General features: G+C 45.0%; 1 long non-coding RNA gene and 1 other non-coding gene across 6 annotated transcripts; both read right to left on the bottom strand.

Moving 5' to 3' along the window:
* Positions 1-8,451: 8,451 nt before the first annotated feature.
* Positions 8,452-12,035, bottom strand: LOC119285052. Of its 5 annotated transcripts, none has more exons than XR_005139336.1 (4): positions 11,355-12,035; positions 10,727-11,097; positions 9,654-10,263; positions 8,452-9,068 (listed from the first exon to the last, which is right to left on the bottom strand). It is a non-coding gene; the product is annotated as an uncharacterized LOC119285052 (long non-coding RNA). The 5 variants fall into 5 exon arrangements; XR_005139337.1 differs by having other exon boundaries at positions 8,452-9,725; positions 9,816-10,263; positions 11,355-12,034; XR_005139334.1 differs by lacking the exon at positions 8,452-9,068 and having other exon boundaries at positions 9,661-10,263; positions 11,355-11,413; positions 11,606-12,034.
* Positions 11,319-11,382, bottom strand: LOC119290382. Its single transcript, XR_005141893.1, has one exon. It is a non-coding gene; the product is annotated as a small nucleolar RNA snoR101 (small nucleolar RNA).
* Positions 12,036-15,707: the final 3,672 nt, after the last annotated feature.

Raw genomic sequence — 15,707 nt, 5'->3', positions numbered from 1 at the left:
CGCGTGGTGGACGGCGCTGGCGACAGAGAACAAGGGGAGAGAGGGAGGGAGGCCGGAGCCTCACCGACGTTCGTGGGGATCATGGCAGCGTGCTCGAGCTCGAGGAGGTGGACGGGGACGTCGACGTCGACGTAGATGGGAGGAAGACTGGCGATGGCGGCCTCCGGCGAGGTAGCGATCCGGGCGGCATCGGTGGCGAGCGCCGAGGCACGGTCATGGTCGGCACGGCGAGGGGCGTCGTCAAGGGAGAGGGGACGGGGGCACGAGGAAGAGGGCAGGGGAGGAGGCGGCTGCAACAGAGGCGGCGCGGTTGGGGTGGAGGAGCTCCGGTGGTCGACGGCGGGACCGGTGTGCCACCGGACGGCGGCGAGGTCCATGCCCCCGATCCAGATCGGATCGGGAGGGGGAAGAGGGAGAGAGGGAGTGGGGGGATGCAGGGTGGTGAGTTAGGGTTTCGAGAGGGAGTGGGGGTTATGGGGTAGGGGTTGGGCTGGCCGGTTGGGCCAGGTGGATCGCAGCCGAGTGAGGAAGGGGGCTTTTACTTTCCTTTCGTTTTTGTTCTGTTTTTGTTTTGATTTTTCCCTTTTATTTATTTTTCTTTTCTATTTTATTTCTAGTTTCTTTTTCATTTAGTTTTTATCTAATATTAAAATTATCCCTAATTTAGTAATACATTAAAACCCACTACGACAAAAGGTTTTACCCCAAAACGATTTAGTTTAGTATTTTGTTAATTATAGAGCATTTAAATATTGTTTTTGCTACTGTTTTACTCACCTAAGGGTATTTAAACATTTTATAAAAACTTGGTTTCTCCACCAATATATCTTATGAATTATTTGTCACAATACGACCATTTTTGTGTTGACATTTGAAATCTTTTATTGTTTATCAAAATTTCAAATTTGATTTTGAAACGCTTTGATCTAACACGAGGTTAGCAACTGTAACAGAGGTGACGTGGCATCATTAGCGTAGGTTTACTGTAGCATAATTATCCGGGCGTCACAATTCTCCTCCACTACAAGAAATCTCGTCCCGAGATTTAAGAGGGGAAGTGACAGGGAAGGGATTTGGTTACGAAATTCTAACGAGTGTTCTCGGTCTTGGTTGCTCTTCCTGAACTAGTTGATCCTCCTCGTTGATGTCTTTATTTCTCTGCTTCAGGTCATCATGGTGAAGTCGGCATCCTTTCTTCGAAAACTCCATCGTACTTACGAAGGAATAAAGGGGGAGTATTCTGGGAGAACGGACCTTGGCAACGTTGACTATCTGGTCGATAACATCGAGGAAGGTGGTGGGAGGTAACTCTCGAATTGAAACTTAAAAAAATATCGAGAGCAAAGAAAGGAGATATCATGGGAAGTTTCGAGCGGGCAGGCAATCGTTCAATGCCTGAAACAAAGTGTGAAAGGGGTTCAAAGCAACGAAAATAAGTATTGTGTCTGATACCAGAATAGATCATCTGTAGGACGGTGACTCGTGAATTACATACGAAGTTAAGTGCAAAAGATACAACCTTGGGTACAGGGATGTACAGAAGAGTCAGGTTTCGATCCTGTGGAACTGTGAGTTATGGGCCCACCATGTGTGTTAAAAGTAGGAAGGGCGATGACGTCTTGCACGATCATGTGCGCAAGGCATGTCAGAGGGTAGCCGGTCAGTTATGTCGGCAACAACATCGGTACCAAGGGCGAGGGACAAAGAGAACCATTTTCCTGCTCGTTAAAACGAGGCAGACCAATAGGCAAGGTTCCCGTCCATCGGTGGTTACCGGAATGTCATCAACAATAGTAACAAGGTCTTACTGATAGAGTTGTGCACCGAGGTGTTTGCACAAGCAGTGAATTATTACTGCTTATATCATATAGATCATAGAAAGGGTTTAAACAAACCAATGGAAAGGAAAAGTGTTTATCAGATTTAATCAAAACAATGGAAAGAAAAATGTGTTTAAACACATAATTCAGGGGTATATCCTTCCCAAGGACAAGCAGAGAATGATATCCATGATAGGATATAACGTAGAAAACCCTTTAGGAAAGGGGCGAGAATAACATGACATTACCCATACAACGGTGTTTGGATAATTGATAAAAAGAATTTAGCATTGTGCTTCAAATGCTCGTATTGATGGTCGGAGTAGCACATACATGCTTCGAGATAGCATTGACGTGGTAAGCAATGTCAGATTATGGATACACGAAGGTTCCATCAGGAACAACTTGTAGAATAAGTCTTACAATTTCCTCATGAAAGAATGGACAACCTTGCAGAAAAGGAAACTATACTATAACAATAGGTCCTCTGGCCAGGGGTGCTAAGCAAAGGCACCACCTTTCCGCGTTATGCAGAGACCAATGTTCTAACTCTTGGAAAATATGTTCCAACCATCATATCTAACCGAAATTTAGATCTGATTGGTGTTAGGATAACTCAGACTCAGGATGCCTGGGAAGAAAGGTGCAACACAAATTGTCGAGATTACATTGTAAGATTATCGGGAAATGAACTGTAGAAGCAAGTTCCAAAACAAGAGTTCATCATTAAACCAAGAAGATGATGAGGAGGTGGTGATGGACTCAGCGACAATTCATCGAGATTTCCAAAAAGATAGATCTCCATAATTATGTGAACAAGGAGGTAACAACTGTCACATCAAATGATATAATGAGGTATGCTGGAGAAAATCATACATAATTGAACATTTTATTGAAAGGTGCTCCCAAAATATGGGCTGGGTAGCACGATCAATGTTAGAATGGTGACTCGATAATGAAACTATCGGCCATTCACTTTGAAACAATAGGGTTGCTAGAGATATTAAATTCTCACAACAGTGTTCACTCAACATGGGGGCAAGAAAGAATGGTGATGGCGAGAAGCATCACTGCATCAAGAATTTATTAAGAGGTGGTGAAATTCTCACGACATTTTTAACATAACAGATGGTAATACTCCAAGGTAAAGAACAAATGCTGGATAGAAGGATCTCAAGGTATAACACGAAACACGACCAAGTTTGTGTTGAACGGAAGGCAATAAAGTGGTCGATGATAACACAAATCATCGAGGGCAAGGATGGTATTTCTCATCATGAATTCAATTAATATCCTGGAAGAGCTCAGAATGCTGAGGATGATCATGAAAAATTTTGTCAAGAGGCTCCACGATGAAGCAATTGAACAATGGCTACATCAAGCAACATGACTAATGCAGAGAGAAAGATTATTGGAACCATGAATACGACACCAACTCGGAATCAAGCTTGTTGTTCGAGGTGAAACGACAAGACAAGGAAGATCGACTTAAGCTTAGCTCATCGCCGAAAGTGGTGCTCCGGAAATAAGGACCAGGTAGCACAGTTAAAATCAGCATGATACTGATATAGCCGAAGAGGCTTGGGATGACGTCATCAAGTACAAACTCGCAAGTAAAGAAGATTACTAAGAGTTGTTGAACCGTAGTGCGGACTCGGTTCAGTTATCGGTGTCTTTGAGTGTTTAATAACTCATAGTCCATTAAAAATTGTAATCAGTGAGAATGTAGTACTTGATGAAGAACTCACAAGAAGTTATGTAGTTTAAAGATAATCTCGAGATACCAGAGGGTAATACTCGACAGTAGATCAAAGTAGAGGTTGGACTGGTGTATTGACTTGCATAAGACAAGTGCTTTAACTTGTCCGAGAAATGGGATCAAAGAGAAAATATGGTCGGAACCACGATTGCATAGGATCAATTCACAGATACCAAATGATATAATATCAACGAAATAGTTATCATTACCATAAGCTTCTATGGTAGGATTTACATTGTGTCCATGGGCATGAACACAAAGTTCAAGGTCGACTCCCACTTCTTCAATGTATAACCTTCCATTCACCTCTCGTATTTCAAAAATGACATTAGTTGTTGGAAGTTTTTTTTTACCTGGTGCAATACCAGATAAGTATGACCCGTGAAATCTTTCGGGTTCACACGGATTAGGGGAGGCGTAGGTTCAACCCATCAGGGCATCTTAGGAACATATACCACAAATTTCGGAGTAAATAATACAAGTTCGAAAGTAGAGCATGGTTCACAAAGCAGAGGATACAATTTACCAAAGGCATTATGTATCCGAAGAAAAGCTCACAATGTTTAATGAATATGAAGGACGGTGTCGAATAAAATCCAACAAAGGATCTGGTGGTCCACAAGGGATCTGATGTGAGCATCGATACTCAACCAGAAGAAGGAAAAATGTAAGAAGATCAGACCATAGAAACAACTGACTAATTTAAGCTCAAATGCAACGGAATTATGATTTTCAAATCAAAGGATCAGAAGCAACACTCTGATTAGAGTTGGATAAGTTGAATAGCCTTAGGGGTACAATCGTCGGCAATTTGATTGGTCGAGAACCAACTCATGTTTAAAATGACGTCTGAGCCGAAAGGATGAATTCTAGGAACTGGTTGAGGATTGCGAGCATTCACAACATATTAAATCAATGGACTCAAAATGATAGTGACAAAGGATGCAAATGAGATTACTATACTTATGGGCTTAACCATAATGCAAGCAAGCAAGAATTTCAAGAGCAATAAGTGCTACGGATTTTCGGAAGATCGAATATTATTTCGAAGACCTTAGTGAAACACATAAACAACTGGGGAAGGGCGGATACTCGGTAAGTGCGAGGAATTATCCGTAGGGGTATTGAGGTGGCTTAGAACCGCAAGGCAGTAGGCACAAAGTATTCTTGGAACAATAGAGAGAATTTTCGACTTATCTTGGAATAACAAGATCAATGGGATTTGAAAGGGCAAGTGTATGTAGTTATCCATAATGATACAATAGTGGTAGGGAATTTGCAAAGGCGGTGGGCACAACTGTCTTGAGAGAACATCGGAGATTATCTTCGGAATCTTCTGGTGCAGCAGGCAATCATCTGTAATAAGGGGAACTCCAGATGGACGTGATCACGAGATCCTAATGTTAGAGTTAGTAAAACCATTTAAACCCGAATAGAAGAGAGATCAGAGTCCCAGAGTAGACGAGGAATAAAATATCTTAATACCACCCAAATGGCGACATGGGCCCGTAAAGCACACAGCCATGTTAGTAAAAGTTTTGTAATGTCTAGACTCAACTTCGGCCAAAGAGTGTGGAAGGGGGATTCCTACAGGCAGTTGGCTCTGATACCAACTTGTGATGCTCCCGATTCAATAGTACACTAATCATAAACGCAAACGTGTACGATCAAGATCAGGGACTCACGGGAAGATATCACAACATAACTCTACAAATAAAATAAGTCATACAAGCATCATATTACAAGCCAGGGGCCTCGAGGGCTCGAATACAAGAGCTCGATCAAAGACGAGTCAGCGGAAGCAACAATATCTGAGTACAGACATAAGTTAAACAAGTTTGCCTTAAGAAGGCTAGCACAAACTAGGATACGGATCGAAAGAGGCGCAGGCCTCCTGCCTGGGATCCTCCTAAACTACTCCTGGTCGTCGTCAGCAGGCTGCACGTAGTAGTAGGCACCTCCCGAGTAGTAGTCATCGTCGACGGTGGCGTCTGGCTCCTGGGCTCCAACGTCTGTTCGCAGCAATCGGGTATAGAAAGGGGGAAAAGAGGGAGCAAAGCAACCGTGAGTACTCATCCAAAGTACTCGCAAGCAAGGAGCTACACTACATATGTATGCATTGGTATCAAATGGAATAAGGGTATCATATGTGGACTGAACTGCAGAATGCCAGAAAAGAAGGGGGATAGCTAGTCCTATCGAAGACTATGCTTCTGGTAACCTCCATCTTGCAGCAGAGGAAGAGAGTAGATGGTAAGTTCACCAAGTAACATCGCATAGCATAATCCTACTCGATGATCCTCTCCTTGTCGCCCTGTTAGAGAGCGATCACCGAGTTGTATCTGGCACTTGAAAGGGTGTGTTTTATTAAGTAACCAGTTCTAGTTGTCATAAGGTCAAGGTACAACTCCAAGTTGTCCTGTTACCGAAGATCGCGGCTATTCAAATAGATTAACTTCCCTGCAGGGGTGGACCACATAACCCAACACGCTCGATCCCATTTGGCCGGACACACTTTTCTGGGTCATGCCCGGCCTCGGAAGATCAACACGTCGCAACCCTACCTAGGCACAACAGAGAGTCCAGCACGCCGGTCTAAATCCTATGGCGCAGGGGTCTGGGCCCATCGCCCATTGCACACCTGCACATTGCGAGGGCGGCCGGAGAGCAGACCTAGCAACCTCCATTACAAAGGAAGTTGCGTTACACGATCCAACCCGGCGCACGCCGCTCAGTCGGTGACCTCACGAAGGCTTCGGCTGATACCACGACGTCGAGTGCCCATAACTGTCCCCGCGTAGATGGTTAGTGCGTATAGGCCAGTGGCCAGACTCAGATCAAATACCAAGATCTCGTTAAGCGTGTTAAGTATCCGCGAACGCCGACCAGGGCCAGGCCCACCTCTCCCCTAGGTGGTCTCAACCTGCCCTGTCGCTCCGCCACAAAGTAACAGTCGGGGGCCGTCGGGAACCCAGGCCCACCACTACCTAGGTGGAACCACCTGCCCCTTCAGCCCCCATCTCCGAACAGTATCACAGGTAATGTAATAGTGTAAAGTATATAGTATATGCCCGTGATCACCTCCCGAAGTGATCACGACCCAGTAGTATAGCATGGCAGATGGACAAGAGTGTAGGGCCACTGATGGAACACTAGCATCCTATACTAAGCAGTAGGATAGCAGGTAAGGGTAGCAACTGTAGCAACAATGACAGGCTATGCAGTAGAATAGGATTAACCGAAAGCAGTAACATGCTACACTACTCTAATGCAAGCAGTAGAGAAGAATAGGCGATATCTAGTGATCAAGGGGGGGCTTGCCTGGTTGCTCTGGCAAGAGAGAGGGGTCGTCAACTCCGTAGTCGAACGGGGCACCAGCAACGGCGTCAGTCTCGTAGTCTACCGGAGAGAAGAGGGGGGAAGAAATAGTAAATACGGAGCAAATAAAGCATCACAAAATATAACAAGGCAATACGCGGTGCCAGGGGTGATCTAACGCGGTAGTAAGTGACACTGGTGAAGGGGGGAAACATCCGGGAAAGTATCCCCGGTGTTTCGCGTTTTCGGGCAGATGAAACGGAGGGGGAAAGTTGCGAATTCGATAGGTTAGGGATGGGTGGCAGACGAAAGGGCTGCGTATCCGGAATCGTCTCGTCGTTCTGAGCAACTTTCATGTACAAAGTATTTTCATCCGAGTTACGGTTTATTTTATATGAATTTCTAAAGTTTTAATCCACTTCTAAATTATTTTAATTCGTAAATAAAATGTCAAATTGCTAGATGTACCCAGCACAGTGTATACAAAAATGTACTCTGGCTGGTATGTGGGACCAGGGGGACCCAGTTGACCAGTCAACGTTTGACTGGTCAACAGGGGGTGGGGTCCCCTGTCATACACTGATTAACTAATTACATATAACTAGCAAACGTGCTCGTGCGTTGCAACGGGAGTCCAATAAGCATGGCTCAAGTCCATCCCATTTGTGTCGCCACTTACATGCTTTCTAGATGGGCATATTGGCACAACGTCCATGCTTCGCAACACCAATTGCTATGAAAAGTGAGACATTTATCATCAATGATGAAGCCTTATTGTAAGTGATGCATTTATCATGAACAATTCCATTTTAATCATTTAGTTGGTGCAAACCCACATATTCTACTGCAGGTCATTGGATGTGATCATGGGAGGGGAAGGACGGCGTGTGGTATCCAGTGGCTGTTGTGATCATTGCTCATGGCACCATCAAGAAAAGAGCGCTAAGACACGAATTGGGATCTAGTGCTTGCCATGCCAAGTCACGTTGTAACATGCGCCCGGACATTAATTGTCATTCTTCGAAAAGAGAGCTGCTATACATACGATAGAAATCCGTACGATTTTTTGTACGACCAGACTCATCTGGTGGTGTGGGTCCAAATCTCGAGAAACGTGCCTGTTTCTTGTTGTACGAAATCGTATGAAAAATCATTGTATGCAAGGCAGTATCGATTTGAAAACAACCCAAGGGTACAGGGGTTGAGATCCTCTGCAGTACCGTATGGTGTTGTAGTGTCAATGACATGTGGGGTCAGGTCCCACATGGCAGTGACTGTACAGCACCGTACAGTACTGCAGAGGATCCTAACCCAGGGTACAGACGTCTAAGGCATCCAGCGAATCTGAACAAAAACCATGATTTAGACTTGCCGTTTTCAGCCATTAGAAAGACAAACATCAGTTTTTTAGCCAGTTAAAAATACAAACAATAGCCACTGAAAAAAGAACACTTACTGAATAAAACAACATTGCAGAGAAGCTATCATGTATACTTGCATTGCATAGACATGAGCAGAAACAAAGCTAGAGTTTATGCAAGGAATGAACCGAACAATTGATGAGAAGCAGCAAATAATATTGCCATCCTTCCACAGTATAGTTTTCTTCAGATTTCTGAAGAGACAACGAGCCAAACTAAAAATTGAAAGCATTTGTACACCAGAGAAAGACAATGAGCCAAACTAAAAATTTAGAGCTGCCAAAGAAAATGATTAAAATAAAGACAAGCAGTCAAGCAGTACATTTAGAGCAATTTGTACAGTTGATCTAGTGTACGAGTAAGAGCATCTTCAGCCAAACTTAAAATTCAGAAAATGTTGCAGCCTGAATATGAAGATCAGTGGACTCACGCTTGAGCCTGGTGCAAGCTCCGAGGAGTTTCAAGTAGAATCACGTGGTGTGGTGGCGGCTTCTCTCCCCCCTCCTATGCAAGGACGCCGCAGCCCCTCATAGCTCACCTCTATGGCGGCGCAATCTAGCCCCTCCTCGCTCTCCTCGACGATGGCGCCGGGTTGCCTGGCTTCCAGCGAACGGGCATAGCTTTCCTCCCTCTCTCCTGCTTGGTGGTTACCCTTCTTCTCCGCGACGACGACTAAAACCCTCCATCCTCTTGTCAGCGGCGCAACATGGAAGAGCACAATAACGAATAACGGCTGTTTGTACATGTTTCCTGTAAGAACAGACAATCTGTTTCTGATAATAGAAATCAGAAGCTAGGTAAAAAGGATTTATCAAAAGATATTGTGTGATCATCTGTTCCTGACGGAATTGCTTCAAAATATAAATACCTAGCATGGACCCATAATTTCTAATGTTAGTATAGTACATAGTCATGGAAAACATTACTTCATGTGTAATCATCTGTTCCTAAAAGAACAGCTTCAAAATAGAAATAGGTGGCATGGACCCATAATTACAATGTTAGTATAGTACACGGTCCTGGATACTGTTTCTTTCTCATCCGCTGTCTTCACAAAAAACAGATTAAGGATAATTTATAGAGATCGGAGATCAATAAGTAGTCAAATATGTGGTTTAATTTCTCAATAAATAACTTAGGGTTCACAGGCTACTTCTCCATGCATTGGTCTTGGGATTTCAATGGTCAACAGATACAAACAACATGCTTTTGTTGCACATTCGGATAAAAGTTGCATTCCTATGCATCCGAATTGAGGAGACTATAATTGCTGATGGTTGGTAACTTGGGAGTGTGTTCAAGGAACATTCTGGAAAATAAATTGCAATGTTGTACCTGGTAGTAATCATGATCTCACAACGCATGCTTTGGTGAAGGAAAGACGGACAAAGTACATCGATCTGCAGTCTGTGTCTAAAACATGATGTTCTTGCTATACTAAATTAGCTTCTTACAAAATTACATGTTGATATGGGTGGAAGAGGGACAGGCACATACCTCACAGTTCTCGATCAACAATTGTAAGCATAGTTATCGTCCATCTAGTACTGCAGGTTCCCGATCTAGAGTTCAATCCACACACCACCTACATCTTTCACCTGGATCCGCTCTATAATTGAGGGACTCACAATTATAATTGTATCCCAGACTAACTTTTTCATTCACGCCTCTGCAACGCCACCACCCTTTCTTATGTAACTTGCTACTGACAGAGATGACCAAATCAATGGCGCAGATCTGTAGTAAAATTGCTGCTCGATTCTTCCAATTGCCTCATCAATTTTCTATTAATTAAATGAAATGACAAAGCAATCACACCATCTATTCATAGAAAGTAACCCAACTTAGATCAAATCCGCACTCGTCCCTCCTCAGTCCTTGATTTGTACTTCTTGCGGTAACAACTCTATTTCTGTCAAACAAATGGCCCTTGCTGCATCAAATCCTGCATATATATGTGATGTCAGTGGCAAATTCTGCAGCTGCACATGTATAGGTTAAAAACACAAAAAAATAAGAAGAGGCTGTGCTGACTTAAACACCAGCATAAAATCCTTATATCATAATTTCGAAGACAGGAAATTAACCTCAAACCTCAAGCATGTGAGGTCTTCTTAGCAAAATAAAATTTAACCAGTGTTTGCAAAAAGTCTAGTGAAAACTTAAACTGCTGAAATTAATTTCGTCGTATAGCTAGAACCCTCAATCACTTTTTTGCTTGAGGGCTGAAAATCACATCCCCTCAATTTCAAACGAAATTTAGGACCAGATTATCAATACAGGAAAGATTTGTAAATTACCAAGGGAAGAAACATGAAGTAAACCTATAGTTTGACCAGCTAGTGCTCAATTTCACGAATGAAAAGCATTAAATATTGGTACAAGCATCCAAGTGCACAAGAAAATACCTTACGGTAGAAGATTCATGCTAGAATAGACCGGTGTTGAAGCAGTGCAGGACGGAATTTGTGGTTGCCCCGACCCTCCTCCCTAACCTGCAGGTCATTATGATGTCTTGTGGTGTCTGTTGGTCTACAGGAAGCTCCGCCACTGAAGCCAGCTGCTTGATAGCATTTCAGTACCAAGGAAACAAACAGCCACATACTGAGACCCTCCTCCATTTTGATCATCTCGACCATGCTAGAAGGGGTTTGTGTGGTTCGAAAGGAAGCAACCATCAATCCATCCTATGCCGCGCCACGACCAGACAAGCTTTCCTTCCTGGCATGTGTTCACCTTCAGAAGAGCACAGAACCCGGAACCAGCCGCATCATATCACCTGCAAATAAACAGAATAAATAGCTTAGTCATCTACACGGAGGCGCATCGAGGAGTAAGGGTGGGCAAAGACAGATCAGCCAGAGATGAAAAGGTTTCACAATGTGGCATTCAAAGAAGATGGTGGATTCACTCTTTTTTGGTACCATCCTTCTAGGCAAAACCATATATTTTTACGACAGAGAAGATGCCGATTGGAATTGAATAAATAAGAATAAATTGTGCATCAGGATTGATATAGTGTCCACGTGAACTTACCTGAAGTTCAAGATCAAGTTGCTAATTCATCACCGCCGATTCATGGATTCACCAATGAGCTGCTAATTCACCGCAGCAACTCACATTTAAGGATCAAAGAATGAAAGGACTAAAGCGACAGTAACAAGTACTCCATACAGGAGTAGAACGCAGAGCACTGAGATATGTACGAATTTTCACAAAGATCTACCAATTCCATACAGGAATCGCTCACGACAGATCAAAAACTAAATAGAACCTCCTCAACTCACCATGCGGGAGCTAAAAAAACTATTGTCCTCGACACCACAAGACATTTAACTTCGCTCGTCAAACCGAATCGAGCAGGGGGAGGCCGGTGGACGGGCGGATCAATGCGGGAGGCTTGGTGGTGGCCGGATCGGGGGCACGGCGGAGCGGAGGATGCGGATCCGGGCAGGGGCGGCTGGATCCCGCCAGAGTCGTGGCCGGAGGCAGGCGATGCGGCTGCCGGCGAAGCTCGGGGCGGCCATGGCGCCGCTGCAATGAGAGGGAGAGAGAGAGATGGTGAGAGGGAGGAAGGAATGAGAGGGATGAGGAGAAGGCAGGTGCAGCGACGTGACCTGGTCGCGGCGGCGGTGATCTCCGGTGAGGCCGGCAGATGCGGCGAGGCGGCGGAGGAAGGCGGGTCGGGGCGAGCGCCTGGCGTGGCGCCGAGCTTCCTGGTTCGGGCGCACCCGTTTTTGCACCATAAAAGGATCGCGGGCCGAATACAAAAAATGCAGGGTTCTTTATGTAAAAACGAAACGTTTTCTCTGATGGTCACTTAAAATAGGACTGTGGGTCAAATACTAAAAAATACGGGGGCTTCTCTGCAAAAACTCCACGACGGTGAACCCGAAGACTCAATCCGTGTTTTGATGTTTTGTGCAAGCATAATGTCCCATGACACCGGATCCGCTATGAAGAACATGTTGCATCTCAACATCCTTCTACAAAATGAACATAAAAAAATAAGATGCAATTTAGCTGCGTCCATATTTTCTTTGCCGGACATAATCTCCTACTAATTCCATTGAAGTACAATCCTTCCATTCATTACCATGACGTGCTCAACCATTTTAGTCGGGAATCAAATCCTTCATTTTCTAATTTAGTAGCCCCACCACATTGAAGCCTACAGATCCTTCCTTTTAATTATCATACATTTTTACCTCAAATTCTTCCTTTAATTAGCACCATCTATTTGAATATTCTATTTATTAAGCTCATACTCTTTCTTTTAATTATTCCACGGGTTTTACCCATAATCATTTCTTTAATTAGCCACATTCGTTTAAATATTTTATTTAAGCCCACGATCCATCTTTTAATTAGCTCATTCGCTTAATTAGCTCGCCCTAAACACGAGGACCACTCTCCTTTGTTTTAACCATTTGTCGGTTGATTCCTGGGGCCGCTCATATATCCAGACAAGAGGTGGAAATCATTGTAAAAGAGCGAGGTTGGATTAGAAAACATGAAAGATGCATAGGTCGTTCATCGTTGGTTGTTACACCATAGATCCAGACAAGAGGTCCTCTGTTTAAAACCCACAATGTTAATTTATTTTGACAAAATAAATTTTCGTGGTCTTTATGAAAGCCCATAGAAGGCCCATCAACGTACAAGTACCTGGCCCAGATATTTTTCGCGGTCTCTACGCAAGCCACCCATAGAAGGCCCATCAACGTACAAGTACCTGTAGCCCAGATGGCTTAGCTTGTGATTATCGTGGGCTAAAACAAAATGAAATCAACGAAAAGGATTGAACCAAACCAAGAATACCTATTCCCTTTAATAGTAGATATAGATCTTGTTACAACCTAGCTTTTTTCTTCTAGAATTCCACAAACACAAGCATACAGATCTAGTAAGTGTTGTGAATGATCTCACGTATATGCATGCATGCATGTTCTAAGGTTTTCCTGGAAAATCAGCTCGTGTCATCGTGGCATCATCGTTGATCAGAACCACTTCTAGCTCGATCGGTCGGACATCCTTATATCTATGTACCCGGCCATTGGAGAGCAAGGCGCAGTGTCCTATCAGCAGTCTCCGCCTCCGATCTGAAAAGTTACGTACGCACCGGGCATTACTGATGGCAGCCGCCGCGGCAGCCATCAGCCATGACGACACTGGAGAAGATGACTGTCCTGCAACCCGATCACGTTGCTGGAGAACCAGGCGTTGCATTTGTCGGGAAGCAGCACTCTTTCCCGAACTTATCTGACTCCAGACCAGTCTACCTGACACCGTCACATCGAGCGCACGGGTGCTGCTAGCCGTCGGCACACGGTGTAGCTGCTAGCCGTGCCTCCGTTGCCGGTGGCCAACTGCGCCGGCGTGCGTCCCGCACATGCCATTGACTCGTCGTCTGTGGCGGCTCCCGTGTCCATCCTTCCATCCTCTCTTCCCCGAGCTCCTCGTCGTCCTCATCGTCTGCCTCAATCATGGCCTCCAGCAGCCGCTGGCCCACAGCATACATATAGATTGAAGGTTTGAAGAAAGGAATCATACCCGGTGGAGGACTATGAAACATGACGAATTCCACGTGTGCGATGAGACAGTCCTTGTGCAAGAAAACGTCACAAATGAGATAGTCCGGATGAGGCAGTCCATGGGCAAGAAATAGGAACCTGAAAGTACGTGTCGAAGGACCGTCTCTTTGCAGCCCATTGTGGATCATTCATATTTGCTGCTCCCTTCAACAAACAACGAAACACAACCTGCACAACCTGGTGTCGTGTTCCTTGGTTCCAACCTTGGCCACTGCAGAAGATTGAAGTTGCGGTATAATATCTGAGTCCTCTAGAAATTCTCTGTAACGGAAGACAACCCATTATTTCCCTCTCAGGGCACCATGTGAGCCTGACCGAATCGTTGGCGGAGGAGCAGTCGAAGGCGCTCGAACTGGAGGACCCTCCGACCAACCTACATCGCCGAGCATTGGTGGCATCCTGTGGATGGCGGAGCTAGGCGGCAAAATTAACGAGGGCGATTGACGCGAGATGGGGATAAGCTGGGTGGCGCGGGACTTCAACGATCTGAGAGCTCGGTCACGTGATTGACATGGCAGCGGCCCCGGAGGCGCATGGCAACGACGGAAGTGACGACGCTAGAAGGAGAAAGAGAGATCGGGAGAGAAAGAGAGACGAGGAGAGGAAGCACCGTGGGGTTACCCTAGTTTTATGTTTCCACCGTGCGCGACCTAGTTGTCAATTTGTGTTTGTGGCAGTTTCGGGCAGGCCGACGCTGCAGCCCAATGTGGCCCATCAGTGCGCAAGCCAGTGCAACCAAGACAGGGGCCACGACGTGGTTCTCCGAAATAGTACCACCTCGCGTATATGTTTTAAATTCAAACTAAAAGCGTAAATTCACAGAAAGAAAGCGCATTGTGACGGTGAACCCACAGAGTCAATCCGTGCTTTATTATTAGGGATATATATATAATAATATATATAGGGAGAGATAGAGCATTTAAATATTGGTTTTTGCTACTGTTTTATTCACCTAAGGGTATTTGAACATTTTATAAAAACTTGGTTTCTCCACCAATATATCTTATGAATTATTTGTCACAATACGTTGAAATATTTTATTGTTTATCAAAATTTCAAATTTGATTTTGAAACGCTTTGATCTAACACGAGGTTAGCAACTGTAACAGAGGTGACATGGCATCATTAGCGTAGGTTTACTGTAGCATAATTATCCGGGCGTCACAGCTGACTTGGCTGTCGGAGGAGGGGAAGAAGATCTTAGGCGTCTGGAGATGGAGCCCGAGATACTGCTCCGCTGTGATGGAGGGTTTCGTCATTGAAGCAGCTCCGGTGAGTTGTATGACGCCGAGGCTGAAGCAGGACAAGAGAGACAACGTTAACCTGAGTGGAATTCTAATAGCATCTTCAATAGATGACGTAAAATACGTAACCACAAAGTGCTAGATGTAAAATACAGCAGCCGCTCATCTCTGAACTTAACTGTTGAAACTGAATTTAACTGTAGAAACTGAACTTAACTGTCGAAACTGAATTTTGCTGTCGAAACTGAACGCGCTAGAGGTGAGGCTACACGTCAGTCGAATGACTTTTTCATCTCTAGTCAGTCGATTTTGCAGCCGTTGGATATGAAATCAAGGGCCTGCAGTTCATCTTCAACCTCCACCCCCCTGAGCCGCCAGCCACCACCGGCCAAACAGCCGCCCCCCGCCGCCCGCGGCCGGCGGTGCACCGCCCCGCCTGCCTCGAAAACACTCCCCACCACCGGTACGCCGCCGCCCCGTCCATCCACCGGTACGCCACCGCCCCGTCCATCCCTCTAGCCCCCCCCCATGCCGAGCTTTTTCTCCGCTGA

Source organism: Triticum dicoccoides, chromosome 4A (assembly GCF_002162155.2).
Source record: "Triticum dicoccoides isolate Atlit2015 ecotype Zavitan chromosome 4A, WEW_v2.0, whole genome shotgun sequence".
NCBI lineage: Eukaryota > Viridiplantae > Streptophyta > Magnoliopsida > Poales > Poaceae > Triticum > Triticum dicoccoides.
Note: the sequence above shows the minus strand (reverse complement) of the source record. Positions and strands in the feature narration are given on the sequence as shown.